The sequence below is a fragment of the Siphateles boraxobius genome, unplaced genomic scaffold (genome assembly GCF_051911475.1).
Source record: "Siphateles boraxobius isolate OS27281-9 unplaced genomic scaffold, OSU_SipBor_1 41, whole genome shotgun sequence".
Lineage (NCBI taxonomy): Eukaryota > Metazoa > Chordata > Actinopteri > Cypriniformes > Leuciscidae > Siphateles > Siphateles boraxobius.
The window spans coordinates 38,872,820-38,890,880 of NW_027509042.1; positions in this window are offsets into that span (position 1 = coordinate 38,872,820).

The window sequence follows — 18,061 nt, forward strand, 5'->3', positions numbered from 1 at the left end:
GGCCTTTCGCAAGGGTTCCTGGGTAGTTCAAGTGTGTGAAGCCTGCATCCATGCGGGCTTTGCAAAAGACCGCTTCAAGGGTACAAAGGGGGCGCTGCTGAGCACACTTCAGAGCGTTAAAATGATGAATGGGACGGCCTATGGACTTGTAAACTCAGCGAGCACGCGCAATTTAAGTAGACGCGCAGAAACCGAAAGTACACATGAAGTGCGCCATTTGGGACAGGGCCTTAGAGAGTACAGAGAGGGATTGTGTTTGACTCTAGTGCTGGTGCAGTAGATGGATGCTTCTATTTAAAACCCTGTGATTTTGCCAAGCAAGACATGTTCCTCAACATATTTTGTTGATCCTGGAACAATATTCATGTCTGAAAATTGAGACCTATCCCTAAATCTACACCTAACCCTACCCATAACTCATCCCTAAAATCAGAGGGAGATAATATATGAATAACTCTCATGTAGAACCCTGGTTGTAAGCCTAAACTTGACAAACATACTTGTCCCTCAAATCTGATTGGTTGATTGTAATGTTGTTTAAGGATTGACTAAGATGATGATGAACATGTTGGACTTGGCGAAATCATGCTCACCACTTCTACGCCTCATGTGGCCCGTGATTTAGAGAGCGCAGCAGGCAGCTTTGGGGTTTTCTGAGGTAACTGCCACCTTTCTGATCAGGCTGATGAAGAGGAAAAACCAGACCATCCATCAGCGCCCGCACAGCGACCATCGTCACTCACACACTTACAGCCAGAGAGAGAGAGGGACTTAAAGCTTGTGCAAAAGTGCCTACTTTTCAAATGTCAGCTGACATGAGCCTTTCTTCTGCTGGAGTGGTTCTGTCTTTGAAAATAACCTCAATCATCCTGTATAGTACAAAGCTTTTCCTTCAATGGAAAAGCTTATAGGGACAAACCGGAAAAGAAAGTTCCAGGTTCAGTACAAGTTAAGCTCAATGGACAGCATTTGTGGCATAATGTTGATTACCACAAAAATGAAGTACCACTTGTCTCCTTTATCTTTAAACAAAAGTTACAATGGAAGTGAATGAGGCCAACCTGTAAACATTGAAAATACTCACTGTTTCAAAAATATAGCCACATGGGACAATAAGTGTGTTAACATGATTTTAGTCATGTTAACTTATATATATCTTATATGTATATATATATATATATTTATATATATATACATATACAGTAGCTCACGAAAGTGAGTACACCCCTCACATTTCAGCAAACATTTATATCTTCTCAAGGGACAATACTATAGAAATGAAACTTGGATAGATATAGTCAATGTGCTGTTTGTATAGCAATATATATTTACTGTCCTCTGAAAATAACTCCGTATACAGCCATTATTGTCAAAATAGCTGGCAACACAAGTGAGTACACCCTAAGTGAACATGTCAAAACTGTATCCATAGTGTCAATATTTTTTGTGAGCACCATTGTTATCTAGCACTGCCTTAATCCTCCTGGACATGGAGTTCGCCAGAGCTGCACAAGTTGTTGCTGAGACCCTCTTCCACTCCTCCATAATGACGTCACGGAGCTGCTGGATGTCAGACACATGGCACTTCTCCACCTTCCGCTTGAGGACGCCCCCACAGGTGCTCAATAGGATTCAGGTCAGGAAACATACTTGGCAACTCAATCACTTTCACCTTCAGCTTCCTCCGTTCGGCCCAGTTTCTGAAAGGAGCGCATCATGTCCTGCTTCAGAATGTCACAGTACATGTTGGAATCCATGTTTCCCTCAATAAAGCGCAGCTCCCCAGTACCAGCAGCACTCATGCAGCCCCAGACCATGATGCTACCACCACCATGCTCGACTGTAGGCAAGACACAATATTCTTGGTACTTCTTACCAGGGCATCGCCACACATGCTGGACTCCATCTGAGCCAAACAAGTTTATCTTAGTCTCATCAAGCCACAGACATGGTTCCAGTAATTCATGCCTTTGGACAGGTTGCTTTCAGCAAACTATTTGCAGGCTTTCTTGTGAACCAGCTTCAGAAGAGGCTTCCTTCTGGGATGGAGACCATGCAAACCGATTTGTTGCAGTGTGTGGCGTATGGTCTGAGCTCTGACAAGCTAACCTTCTGCTTCTGTAATCTCTAAAGCAATGCTGGCACGATCATGCATCTTTTTTTAAGCCAGCTTCTGCACCTGAAGCACAGCACGAGGACTCAACTTCTTTGATTGACCCTTGCAAGGCCTGTTTCGAGTGGAACCCATCTTGGAAAACCTGTATGACCATGGCCTGTTACTTTATCTCAGTTTCAGGTTGTTACCAATCTGCTTATAGCCTAGGTCAACTTTGTGGAGAACAACAATTCTAATTCTTAAATCATTAGAGTTCTTTGCCATGAGGTGCCATGTTGAACAGCCAGTGGTCAGTACGAGAGAATTGTACTCAAAGCACAAATTTTAACTGCTCTAACACAAGATACACAAATTTGTATGGTCCTGTCAAGCAGACAAAAACATGAAAATGATGAATAGGACATGTGGCTTTAAACGACGTACAGCTATTATCACTTAGGGTGTACAGCTATATATACACTTAGGGTATATATATATATATATATATATATATATATATATATATATATATATATATATATGTGTGTGTATAATATATTTAAATGTAAATTTATTCCTGTGATGCAAAGCAGAATTTTCAGCATCATTACTCCAGTCTCCAGTGTCACATGATCCTTCAGAAATCATTTTAATATGCTGATATGATGCTTCAGAAACATTTCACCTTATTAATATTAATGTTAAAAACAGTTGTGCTGCTTAATATTTTTGTTGAACCTGTTTTCTCCAGGATTCTTTAATGAATTGAAAGTTCAAAAGAACAGTATTTGTTTGAAATAGAAACCTTTTGTAACAATTTAAAAGTCTTTCCTATATCACCTTTGATTGATTGAATGCATCCTTGCTGTATAAAAATATGATTTTCTTTCAAATAAAGTATTACTGACATCAAACTTTTGAACAGCGGTGTATAGTAACAACATATTAAACCAAGTGGAATCTGCAAACAAATGATATTTACTAGATTTGTCTCTTATCATGCTGAGAAGCATAGATAAATTATAGGGTAGAGTATGTTTAAATGATGCGAAAGGTGATTTGCAACACAGAGTCTCCATTTCCCAGCATGCATCAGACATTTGCCCAGACTGCTTTCATTTAATACCAACCGAGCCCACAGCCGGAGAAGAAGATTTAAGTCATTTCCGCCATAAAATGCTTCCTCATTAAGCTGCATCTCATTGCATGTGTAATCATTAGTCCTTGATACAATGCGCTCAGATTCAGAGAGTGCTGGGGTCATTTTTAAGCAGCACTTAAGCAGCCGTTAGGAAGTCTGACATCATGATAGGGGCACTTCCCTCTCCATTCGTAACACTATCTCCCCCATTAGGCTGCAGGGCAGTGGAGGGGCAGTATAGCATATGGGTAAGGGGCAAGAGGGGAGCGTGTGTGTTTATATGGTCTGTCAGAGTGGGACGGGGTGTGTGGGGCTGTTGGCTTTTAAGGTGTCAGTGGTGAAATTTATAACACACCATAGAGAGGCTTTAGTAGCACTTGCTGGCCGCACTCACTCAATAGAAATCAGATTAGAGGGAAAAAGGCCCGTCAGTTATCGGAGTTTGGAGAAGCAAGGCAGTTTGGCATCAGACCACCTGGACTGGAAGTGAGGGGTGGGGTCTTGGGAAAGATCTCCCTGCAGAGTCATTACTCAGAGAGGCATAAGGCTCAGGTGTCTTTGTTATGGACGTATGCGATCAGGCAGTGCATGGGCTTATGTGAAAACAGACACACACACACAGGCACACACACACACACACACACACACACACACACACACACACACACACACACACACACACACACACACACACACACACACACACACACACACACACACACAGACACAGACACAGACACACAGACACACACGCGCGCACACACAAACAAATTGAGCCAAAAACCTGCCTGGGACCTATGCCATTTTAATACAAACTATTGCCTATATACAGGTCCTTCATAAAAAATTAACATATTGTGATAAAGTTCATTATTTTCCATAATGTAATGATAAAAATTAAACTTTCATATATTTTAGATTCATTCCACACCAACTGAAATATTTCAGGTCTTTTATTGTTTTAATACTGATGATTTTGGCATACAGCTCATGAAAACCCAAAATTCCTATCTCAAAAAATTAACATATTTCATCCGACCAATAAAAGAAGTGTTTTTAATACAAAAAAAATCAACCTTCAAATAATTATGTTCAGATATGCACTCAATACTTGGTCGGGAATCCTTTTGCAGAAATGACTGCTTCAATGCGGCGTGGCATGGAGGCAATCAGCCTGTGGCACTGCTGAGGTGTTATGGAGGCCCAGGATGCTTCGATAACGGCCTTAAGCTCCTCCAGAGTGTTGGGTCTTGCGTCTCTCAACTTTCTCTTCAAAATATCCCACAGATTCTCTATGGCAGGCCAATTGAGCACAGTAATACCATGGTCAGTAAACCATTTACCAGTGGTTTTGGCACTGTGAGCAGGTGCCAGGTCGTGCTGAAAAATGAAATCTTCATCTCCATAAAGCTTTTCAGCAGATGGAAGCATGAAGTGCTCCAAAATCTCCTGATAGCTAGCTGCATTGACCCTGCCCTTGATAAAACACAGTGGACCAACACCAGCAGCTGACATGGCACCCCAGACCATCACTGACTGTGGGTACTTGACACTGGACTTCAGGCATTTTGGCATTTCCTTCTCCCCAGTCTTCCTCCAGACTCTGGCACCTGGATTTCCGAATGACATGCAAAATTTGCTTACATCCGAAAAAAGTACTTTGGACCACTGAGCAACAGTCCAGTGCTGCTTCTCTGTAGCCCAGGTCAGGCAGTTCTGCCGCTGTTTCTGGTTCAAAAGTGGCTTGACCTGGGGAATGCGGCACCTGTAGCCCATTTCCTGCACACGCCTGTGCACGGTGGCTCTGGATTTTTCTACTCCAGACTCAGTCCACAGCTTCCGCAGGTCCTCCAAGGTCTGGAATCGGTCCTTCTCCACAATCTTCCTCAGGGTCCGGTCACCTCTTCTCGTTGTGCAACGTTTTTTGCCACACTTTTTCCTTCCCACAGACTTCCCACTGAGGTGCCTTGATACAGCACTCTGGGAACAGCCTATTTGTTCAGAAATTTCTTTCTGTGTCTTACCCTCTTGCTTGAGGGTGTCAATGAAGGCCTTCTGGACAGCAGTCAGGTCGGCAGTCTTACCCATGATTGCGGTTTTGAGTAATGAAACAGGCTGGGAGTTTTTAAAAGCCTCAGGAATCTTTTGGAGGTGTTTAGAGTTAATTAGTTGATTCAGATGATTAGGTTAATAGCTTGTTTAGAGACTCTTTTCATGATATGCTAATTTTTTGACATAGGAATTTTGGGTTTTCATGAGCTTTATGCCAAAATCATCAATATTAAAACAATAAAAGACCGTAAATGTTTCAGTTGGTGTGCAATGGAATCTAATATATATGAAAGTTTAATTTTTATCATTACATTATGGAAAATAATGAACTTTATCACAATATGCTAATTTTTTGAGAAGGACCTGTATGTAATTTTCATATGTTTTTTTATACATATGGAAAGTATATTTCCTTTTTATTATGTCTATAGCCATTTGAAAAAAAAATTATATCAAGGGTCATTAACGTTGGTAGATAAAGAGATGAAACGCATGCAGTGCATTAAATTAATTATTGTTTTGTTAGCCTGGACGCATATAGTGTATTTACATTGATTAATTGCTTTGCAAAGACATTAAAATAATCATTATTGATGTACAGAATAACTTACATTTTAATTAAACTTAACACATTTTAATGTGGGAGGAATAATGACTTTCAGCTGAACTTCAGCTTTTGAAAATTTACCATTCGTTGAAGTTAACTTAATATATTTACAGACAATTATTGTCTATATGTATTTTTGTAATGCCATACACCCAGAATTAATGTAAAATGATGATATACAGCTCAAATAAATATTTCACCTACACTGTAAAAAAAAAAAAGTCAGTTAAAATAGGACACAACATACTTGTCAGGATTCCACCAGCTTCATCCACTCCTCCCACTCATTCACTCACTCCGCCCACTCGTTCATTGTCACCCGAGTTCTAATCACCATCAGCTGCACCCCATCATCACATCTCCCTTTATATTCAGCTCCCCTGCATTCACTTTTTGTCTGGTCTTGTCAATACATGACTCACAGACTCTCTCATGCTACTTAACCGCCTTCCTCTGGACTTCATGCAAACCTTGCCCTCAGAACTCATCCTCAGTCTTCAGCCATCCGTTTGCATCCGTGCCTGGGATCTTTCACCTGCATCTGCAATAGAGACTCTAGTTAATCTTCAGTTAAGTTACCAATCAACTATCATCTGTCTATATACCATATCTCTGACTGCTTCTGCAAAACCTGTTAAATAAACTACTTCACTTATCACCAGTCTGACTCCTGTTCCATCCATGACAGAAGACAAGACCAAACATGCAGAAACCAGTGGAGCCCGTAGAGAATCCATCACGCGATTCCTTCGCTGAACTCGTTCAGGCGGTTCGCCAATCACTACTTTCTTCATCACCTACCAATCCACCCTCCGTTTGTCATCCACTCTGTACGCCAGAACTCACTTCCGCAAACATCTACTGCTTCGTCAGCTGCCTCTGCGAGTCCCATGGCCCGACAAGCGACATTCTCCGGAGAGGCGGAGGACTGCAGCGGTTTTCTACTTCAAACGTCTTTATACTTCCAAATGCAAGCACACCAGTTTTCGAACGATTCAGCCTGAGTCAGCCTTTGTTTTCTCCCTGTTATCCAGTTGAGCGCTCCAATGGGCGCAATCTTTATGGAACTCTAATTCTCCTGTTGTGTAATCTCTATCGAACTTTGCGCAACGATCTCTCCGTTCACGATCAGCTGTTCAATCTTCATCAGGGAAACTCTTCGGTGAGTAATTATGCACTTCAGTTTCGCACGTTGGCGGCATCGAGTGGCTGGAATGAAACTGCTCTGATATCTGCCTTCCGACATGGTCTCAACCCCAACATCCGTCAGCTGATTTTGAAGACTCAATAGGAAATGAGAGTCTCATTAAGAGAACCATTCGGGTATCCCAACATTTGTCTGCCTGCAATAACCCTGCTTCTGCTGTATGTCCTCCGCCCTCGGCTCCATCAGGCACTCCTCCAGCACCCGAGCCTATGCAAGTAGACTCCACTCATCTCTCTTCTACAGAGTGGCAGCGTCGCATTCAACATCACCTCTGCTTGTACTGTGGGGGTGATAAACATCTCATCCGCACCTGCCCCGTTCGACCTCAACGCCCAGCGGTAAGCACCATTCAGATTCCTCCCAAGATTGCACCTTTGAATCGTACTACTGTCCATTTGTTAACCTCTCATATATGTGTCTCAGCACAAGCCCTCCTCGACTCTGGTTCCGCGGGGAACTTCATATCCACTCAACTCCAACAGAATCTGAACATCCGTAAACGCCGAAACCTTTAAGATCTCCGAGTTCAAACTATTCAAGGTAAACCGCTGGGTCGAATTCGCTATTCCACCCCCACACTGAAGCTCTGCGTCGGCTGCCTACACACTGAGGAGATTTCCTTTATGGTGCTGGAGGGGTCCACTGCTGAGCTCATCCTGGGACGCCATTGGATGGTCCAACACCAACCCACCATCGACTGGATATCCAGGGAGGTCCTTCGTTGGGGTGAGAACTGTTTCCCTTCCTGCATATCGGCGGTTAAAAGAATTCCACAAAGTTCTTCATCTTCAGAGGGAAGCCCCAAGTTTCCTGTTTGTTCCACGTCAATGGAGAGTCCTGAGGTCCAACACCAGGTGAAGATTCCAGCGGAGTACAGGGTGTTCCAGGATGTGTTCAGCAAGCAGCTGGCAACCAAGCTACCACCTCATCGGCCATGGGACTGCGCCATCGACCTGCTACCTGGAGCCACTCTGCCTAAAGGCCGTGTCTATCCTCTGTCCATCCCGGAGCAGAAGGCCATGGAGGAGTATGTGGAGGAAGCCCTCAAGCAAGAGTACATTCGTCCATCCACATCCCCTGCCGCGTCCAGCTTCTTCCTCGTGGTCAAGAAGGACGGAGGCTTGAGCCCGTGCATAGATTACCGTCATCTCAACTCTCAAACTGTGAAATTTAGCTATCCCCTTCCTCTGGTCCCAGCAGCATTGGAGCAGCTGCGTGGAGCCCGCATCTTCTCTAAACTCGATTTACGCAGTGCGCATAACCTGATCTGAATTCGTCGAGGCGATGAGTGGAAGACGGTTTTCATCATGCCCTCCGGCCATTATGAGTACTAAGTCATGCCCTTCGGACTGTCTAACGCTCCAGCAGTCTTCCAGGGATACATGAACGAGGTTTTCAGAGAATATCTCAACAAATTTGTGGTTGTCTACATTGACGATATTCTCATCTACTCTTCTTCCCTCGCTGAACATCAACGCCACGTCTCTCTTGTCCTGGAGAAACGTAGACCTCATCAACTGTACCTCAAGCTGGAAAATGTGAGTTTCATACCACCTCAGTTCAATTTCTGGGCTACGTTATTGACCAACTCGGAGTTCGGATGGACCAGAGGAAGGTGGAAGCTATTCAGAACTTGCCCCAGCCATCAACTGTAAAGGATCTTCAGCGATTCCTAGGATTCGCCAATTTCTATCGAAAATTCATCAAGAACTACAGTCACTTAAGTGCTCCTCTAACATCTTCTCTCTAGGGCCAGCCCAAGTCTCTCTCCTTATCTCCTGAAGCCACCGTCGCCTTTCAACACCTCAAGGAGGCCTTTCAAACCGCTCCAATCCTGGTTCATTCTGATCCCGAGATTCCCTTAGTTGTTGAGATGGACGCATCCTCTACCGGGATTGGAGCGGTATTCTCCCAGCGGCAGGGTGATCCTCCTAAACTCCATCCATGTGCCTTCTTCTCTAAGAAGCTATCCCCGTCGGAGCGGAACTACGATATCGGCAATCGTGAGCTGCTCGCCATCAAGTTGGCTGTAGAGGAGTGGAGGCATTGGCTGGAGGGAGCTAACCACCAATTTCACATCCTTACTGATCATCGCAACTTAGAATACCTCAGAGAGGCTAGGAGACTAAACCCGCGCCAAGCTCGATGGGCCCTCTTCTTTACCCGCTTTGATTTCCTCGTATCTTACCGACCTGGCAGTAAGAATTGTAGAGCTGATGCTCTCTCCCGAATTCATAGTCCTCCCAGTGAAGATTCATCACCTGAACCTATGTTCATCAACCCTATTGTCTGGGACATCGACGAGCAGTTGGCCGAAGAGAACCGTCATCATCCCGCTCCGCCGGGAGGTCCATCGGGGCACGTCTTCGTACCTCGTCACCTTCGCACCGCCCTTCTGGACTCCGCTCATACTACTCCGGGCTCTGGACATCCAGGTAGCAGGCGTACCCTCTCGCTCCTCAGTAACCGGTACTGGTGGCCGTCCATCTCCCAGGATGTGTCCAGGTATGTCAGAGGATGCTCAGTCTGTGCCCTTACCAACACCCCCAGAAGACTCCCGGAGGGCAAGCTCGTGCCACTTCCAATCCCTCAGCGACCGTGGTCTCATATTGGGGTGGACTTCATGACTGACCTGCCCCGATCCAGCAACCACACGTGCATCTTCGTTGTTGTGGACCGGTTTTCTAAAGCCTGCAAGTTGATTCCTTTACCAGGACTTCCAACTGCTTTTGAGGCCGCGGAGGCCCTCTTCAATCATGTGTTTCGGAACTTCGGTATTCCCGAAGATATTGCCTCGGACAGAGGTCCACAATTTATCTCTAGAGTGTGGCAAGCGTTCTTCAAACTCCTCGGGGAAGCGTTCTTCAAACTCCTCGGGGTTACGGTCAGCTTGTCTTCTGGATACCACCCTCAGACTAACGGCCAGACTGAGTGGAAGATCCAGGAGATTGGACGGTACCTGAGGACCTACTGCCACCAGTACCAGGACAGCTGGAGCCAGTTCCTTCCCTGGGCTGAATACGCCCAGAACTCCCTTCGGCAGTCTACCACTGGGCTCACCCCCTTCCAGTGTGTCCTGGGTTTTCAACCTCCTCTCTTCCCTTGGTCGAGTGAGCCCTCAGAGGTTCCAGCTGTCGATTACTGGTTCCATCAGAGCGAGAGGGTATGGGACTCGGCTCACGTGCATCTCCAGCAGGCATAAGGATAAGGATCAAGCAGATCGTCGGTGCTCGGAACCCCCGCAGTATCAGCCAGGACAGAAGGTGTGGCTGTCGACCCGGGACATTCGCCTCCGCCTGCCTTGTCGTAAGCTGAGTCCTCGATACATTGGTCCATTCACCGTACAGAGGCAGCTGAATGATGTCACCTACAGACTCAACCTTCCTCCTCAATGCCGGATCTCACCTTCCTTCCATGTGTCTCTGTTAAAACCCTTCACTGAACCTGTCACTCCTCCTTCCACAGAATCTGTTCCAGGCGACGTACCTCCTCCTCCGGTTCCCATCGTGGAAGAGCCCATCTATCAGGTCCGTACCATCTTGGACTCACGGCGTCAATGTCAGAGGATGGAGTACCTGGTGGACTGGGAGGACTATGGCCATGAGGAGCGGTCGTTGATTCCTTGCGAGGACATCTTGGATCCAGCCTTACTCACCCAGTTCCACGCCGACCATCCTGATCGCCCGGCTCCCAGGCCCCGGGGTAGACCTCGTCGCCGTCCTCGTCCCTCTTCTCAGTCGTCAAGAGCCGCCTCGGAGGAGGGGGGTACTGTCAGGATTCCACCAGCTTCATCCAATCCTCCCACTCATTAACTCACTCCGCCCACTCGTTCATTGTCACCCGAGTTCTAATCACCATCACCTGCACCCCATCATCTCATCTCCCTTTATATTCAGCTCCCCTGCACTCACTCTTTGTCTGGTCTCATCAATACATGACTCACAGACTCTCTCATGCTACTTACCCGCCTTCCTCTGGACTTCATGCAAACCTTACCTCAGAACTCATCCTCAGTCTTCAGCCATCCGTCTGCAACCGTGCCTGGGATCTTTCACCTGCATCTACAATAGAGACTCTAGTGAAGTTCAGTTAAATTACCAATCAACTATCATCTGTCTATATACTCACCATATCTCTGACTGCTTCTGCAAAACATGTTAAATAAACTACTTCACTTACCACCAGTCTGACTCCTGTTCCATCCGTGACAATACTTTAAAAATGAAGAAATTTTCCGTATGTTTTTTAAATGAATTTTTTTACTTACAGGTGTTTTACTTGTATTTTGAATGATGCATTGCACTGTGTTGTGTTTTCACAAAAATCTGCTTGTTAACTGTGGATGACCTGTGGATGATACTCCACAAATAAAAGTGGAGTGGAATAACGTTAAATTGGATAAAAATGTGTAACCTGTCAGAAGTGAGCTCATTTTTATTTGAAATTGGAAGAGCTGGGGAGATGGCTTCATTCAAGTCTTTGAATTCTGCAGAAAGTTTTGGCACACTGTCTGAGAACATATAAAAGATCAAAATTCGATTTGTTCTATAAGTGCATGCTTAATATTGCACTCTACACCAGCGAGACATGATCTTGCAGAGAGGCTTCAAACTGAATATCCTTTGTCCAAATAGTCTGTGCTCTTCTGATTGGACTGGTCGGAGAGAGGAGATGACGTTATAAGGGTTTACCTTTTCAGGTTTTATTACTTCAATTGACAAATGCAAATAAATGTGATTGACTATGTTCTTGCCCTTTGAAGTTCTTCGCCTCATCAATAGAATTCTCACTATCATACTTGCCTCGTCTTCCCTCCTCTTGCAGCTCATCTCTTTCTCATGCTTAATTCACAGGTTTCTCATTTGATATTCAAACATTTCAGGTCACTTAATCACCTAAATCATTTTCAGAGGGGCGTTCTAACCGAATTACATCCCTGTTTTTCCATTCCAGGAGGATATACAGCAGAGACAGAGGAGCTTTGAAATGTAAATCTCAGCAGATCTCCTTTCGGAGGCTTTTTAATTAAACTGATGTACCTTATTTACACTGGATCAAGAGGATATTCTCAGCTCTGGAAAATAGAGCTCATTCTTACACCCAAGAAAAGATGTGTATTATTTATTTTCTATAACTCATAGTCTTACCAAATGCTGTTAGCTGAAGAGGTGAGAACACATCTCTGCGTGAAGATATTTTTTCTGGAGGAGGATTTTTATCCATATTATATGAAAGAACATGTCATGCTCTCTTCACACTTAATGCATTTGAAGTGATTGTTCAAACAGAAATTAAACTTTTATTAATTATGTTACCTTTTCAAAGAGTTAGTTTTGTTTGACCTCTCTTTCCAATTTTAAACAAAAAGATAATATCAATATCTGGTCTACACCTATGGTCTACACAAATGGATGTCCTTGAAAATATCCATTTGAAGATGGACACAAGGATTTAAATAAAATGATAAAAAAAAGAATCATGCAAGAATCCATAGAAAGACGATTGACATAAATCAATGTCATTCATGTCATTCCAAACCTGTATGATAATCTTTTGGTCACACTTTAGTTTACGGTCCAATTTTCACTATTAACTATACGACTTTTGCCTCAATAAACTCCTAATTACTGCTTATAATAGTTAGGAAGGTAGTTGTTAAGTTTAGATATTGGGTAAGAATTGTGTTGAATTAAGGGATGTAGAATATGGTCTTAATATGTGAAGAATAAGGCATTAATATGTGCTTTATAAGTATCAATAAACAGCCGAGCCAATAAATACTGTAGTATTATGCATGCTAATATGCAATAGTGAGAATTGGACTCTAAACTAAAGTGTTACCTTATTTTTTTCTTGCATTTAAGATTTTAGCATGTATAGTGGATGTATATTTAAGTATAAGTGTTCTTTAAGATACTACAATATAATAGTTTTTATTAATAATTCGAATCAGTATGTATTGTTATACTTTGTTTTCATTTAAAGTTGAGTAATTTTGTTGTGTTAATCTTTAATAGTTTTTTTCAATGTATATTTTTATTTCAGTTTTAGTTATTTTAGTACAAGTTAAACTGAATGAAAATGAGAAATGTTGCCTTTGAAACTTGTTGAATTGAAAAATATATATATTTTATTTGGTTTCAGTTAAAGATTATTTCAAGTAAAAAATTTTTAAATGGTTTTACTGTAGTTTTAGTTAACTTAAATCACCTTGCTGAGTATGACACATCAAGATGTGCTGCGCCAGTTTTGACATCAATATTGCTAAACGCCATTCAGAGGTGTAAAGTCCAGGTTCAGAAAGTAAAAGTCCTCCTCAGTATTTTGTTCTAATCACCTGGATTTGCTAATTAGCACAGTTTTTTCAGCCAGGAGATAGAACTAATTAGTGAAATCAGCTGGCTGAGTTCATGGGTGGAATAAACATATGGCAGGACTTTTACTTTCTGCCCCCTGGACTTTACACCTCTGACGCCATTGAAGAGCAGCATGAACAACATCCTAACATCTTCTTTTGTATTCCACACTAAAAGGCTATGGGTTTGGATTAATGTGTGGGTGAATAACTGATTTTTGGGTGAAATATATGGAGCCAGATCAGTCTCATTAATAACTCACTCAAAAAACATGATTCACACATGCATAGCCAACTTCACATGCATGAATTCACGTACACACAAAAAAATTCATGTGCATGAAAAAATATATATATTCAATTATTGCGCAAAATAAAATATATTCATAAAAAACATTTCACAAATGCAAAACACAATTCGTAGATGTATAACTGTGCACAAAAACCTTTGAATGGTTGAAATGTACGCGTGTATTCTTGAATGTGAATGTGCAAATTGTCATTTGCGTGTGGATCGCCTTGGATTTGTGTGTGTATTTTTGAGACTTTCCTGACAGCGCTCTTCTTCTACACGGATAAGTCATATTCTTTAGTCAGATTTAAGCTTATCAATCGACCAATCATAATCACGTGAGGGCGTGTCTACCTGCATGTTACTTCATCTGCGTTCGACCACAGTAAGTTCATGGCTGGGCAGAGGTATAGTTGATCGGTTAAATTCTGTGTTTTTACTGAAGTTAGAGATCAATTGAAGCAATAGTTTATTAAATGCTGTTTAGTCCACATGTAAACATAAACATTTATTTTAAGTATTGATGGATTTTCATGTCCTGTCCACCACACATTCAACTGATGATGATAATGTATGTAATGACGTGCACATTGGAGACCATTTACGTTTCATACGTTTTGTTTTAAGCTGCATATATTATGCAGGTTTCAGGGACGTGCACAGGAATTATGAGGGGCAGTTGCTCTGACCTGAAAAAAGGGCTTCCCCTACATTCAGTTTTGCTTCTTGCTCGTATTCAGTTCTGATGGTAGGCTACGGGCAACTACGCATGATTTGTAGTATGATTGCGTAAAGGGAACAGGAATTCCGGTAGGGAACAGAATCGACTGCTAAACCCAGGGCCGATCCTGAACTCCCCCTGGGGCCCTAAGCAAAAGGGGCCCTCTACCTGACCTGTGACGCCGTGAGCTATGTAAACCATTTGCCATTGCCACACAATCACACCTGACACTCCAGTGCTCCCAATACAATCCTCCCTCCTTTAAACAAAACAGTCAAAGAATAAGTACAACAATATAGAACAGAATGAGGTTCAAACAAACAATATTTATTGAATAGAGTATTTTCTATAGAATGTTAACATAACAAGTGAATATTAACGTAAACATAAATAAGAAGAAAATAATAAATTATAACCCTGAGCTTTGGCTTTTGGGATTAACTTTGGTTCTCTCTACAGCCTGGGTATTTTCGGCATCAGTATGATTTTTTTTATTTATTATTATGCATGTTGAAGCAATTCTTGATTTATGGTTATTATTTACCGAGGGATGTGCATCCATATTGACCAGTATGTCCAGCTAATCAACATTTTAAATTCAATATAGCCTATAAATCAATAGTCAATCAATGTCAAATTGTCAATACATTGCTTTCTATCTTGCATAATTAGTGCAGTTGTTTAGAGTTTTTAACTACACTGAGACTAGATAATCAGTTTCTTGTTTTATAAATGTGACTTTGATTGGGAGTGCCATCATTCACGTGCATGTATTGTACAGTATGTCTGGTCTCCACATATTTCTGCGTGAAAAATGCGAGTTTCATTTCGTGCACGCGCATATGAACGCACGATAACACACGCGACGCGGTTATGTTTTCCGAGCTGCAGTAAACAAACACCGTTGCACTTTGTGGTTTATCAAAAACAAACGTAATAATTTTTTTTATTTTACTCTCACTTTTGTCAGGCACAAAGTGATGCAAGAGATGCACTGCCTGCCCAGCTAGGTTAGCAAGACCGAAAAACATCAAACTTTGCTGACATCAAACTTAGAGAGGAGAGAACACAAGTTTACCTGATTGTTGTTCCCGCAATTCACTCTCATGGGTTTTTTCTTCTTCCTCTTTTCGTGACAGGAAGGATAGTTTCGCTTCATTTTGTCATGGATGTTGTACACATTAATTGACACGCTATGACACGAGATGGAGGCGGGGCCTTAAGTAATTTGTGGGGTCTTACGCACCGGTCGCGTGCAGCGTGCCCTTACCTTACTGACTTTCACGTTCGGTGCACGAATGGAAGTGAATGAGGCTTTGCGATTTAAAAAAAATAAAAATAAAAAATCTATCTAGGCCTATGTGAAATTCTGCAGCCATTGTACGATTTTTTTTTTTTCTCGGAAGGGCAACTTGAGTCGAGAAGGGCATATGGGCAGTTGCCCGGGCAACCTGAGCAACCCCCCTGTGCACGTCCCTGGCAGGTATATTGTTTCATATTTCTGAAACAGATGATGTATGAAGTTGCAGACAAGCAGTAGGCCTACTGTGACCTTACCATTCCAGACTTACCAGTAACACATCACAACTGAACTAAAGCCGGTTGCAATTCTGGTACACAGGGACTTTAACTGTACAGCCTTATTGAAATTGCAGCCATTTTTATTCATTGCATGTTCATTGAAATGTGATCAGTCATATATTAAGTTGTTTAGAGACCACTTTGGGCGACCACTTCAGTATATAAATAACTGTTATTTCTAATGGCAGTGTGATTTTCTCATATAATTACAATGTAATGAGATCATTGTTCAGTAAAGTCTAAATAATAGCCTTTGAGGTCAATCAGCTCACACCAAGTTGATAATGGGCTGAATTCTCTCACAGAAAAATTATTTAATGGACCAATATAAAATATACTTTTATGTGAAAGTTCAGCAAAGACATGGTGCTCCTGACCATCTGTCTGACCTTGTTATTATTTATGAGAAAGGTTATGATTATTAACTGTGATTTGCAACAATTTCATTGTGTACCTATACGATACATGCATTAAACACACACACACACACACACACACACACACACACACACACACACACACACACACACACACACACACACACACACACACACACACACACACACACACACACACACACACACACACACACACACACACACACACACACACACACACACACACACACACACACACACACACACACACACACACACACACACACACACACACACACGATTAGGGGTCTTTTAAACTAAACAGAGATTGCTTGTAAATTTCACAAAAAGGTAAGTAACATTAAATTAACAAGTAATTTTGATGTAGAAAAACTGAAAAGCATTTCATACTCCCATAATCATTGGAAAAAAATTCTCAAAAAAATAATAAACCTGTCTTCAGGCAGATATATATATAATTAAGGTATATATATATAATTTTTGGTGGAAGACACAAACAAACAAACAAACAAAAAATGCCATATATTTTATGGTAATGAAACAGATGACCTGCCTTATTGAGTCATGGAATAGAGTCAACAGTCATCAGTGAAATAACTCACCTACAATGCAAGGATGCAAGTGATTTCTATAAATATAAGAATAAACTCGTTGTTTTGGCAGTGTAAAAAAATCCTTTTCCCCTAAGTAATTTTGAGAGAAACTCTGAGCCTTAATTAACAGGCCACAGCACTAATTACTTCTCAGATAGAAGATGACACTTGCATCATAATATCGCTAATTTTTATGGGTGTTTATGGTGTTATAATGTAGTGGACCATGACTAACAACTCTGGTTAGAGCACTGATTCTCAAAAGGCTTTTGTTTTGCAACATGGAGGCATTAATAAACTCCCTAAAAGTTTATTCATAAACAACATGTCAACAATTCAAACAAAACCACAGCTCTTGAATCCTCAGTTCTACACTAGTGATAATATGATAATCTAAAAAACAGAAACAGTGACATTATCCACTAATGAGTTCACTTTGTATGTAAAGCCTTTTCTACACTGACTTCCCAAACTACAACCAACCCAAATGTCATAGATGTCACACACCTCGACAGCACTACATTTCCCTGCATTTCTAATGATTCCCACCTGCACCTGCATGTCATTATCACTGCGAATTTAAGTTCCTCCTTGTGTTCACTTCTTTGTCCGGTATTGTTTGTGCGTAGCACACTGTCTCACACTGTTGGTTCTTTTGTTAGTACTTGTTTAATAAACCTTGGATTCATCTTCATCTTTGTCTTCTGTGGATATCAGCATTACAATAGAGTTCTCCATTTCAACAATCTCATCTGACACAGAAGATCCTTTTCTGAGCATGTTGCTATTTTTTTTCAGGGGAATATTTGTGACATTAAAAGTTTGAGACTTTTAAAATAAACTTTACATTTTTCTAAATTGAGAGACAAATCCATGTGGGTTCGGCTAAAGTAGAGGGAGGTATATGGAGGATGTTATAATAGACTCTGACAAAGTGAGCAGATGTAGGCGCAGAAGGAAGCTTGGAGATACAGCAGGACTGCAGAAGTAATGCCCCAGGCCTTCCAATCAGCTGTGTT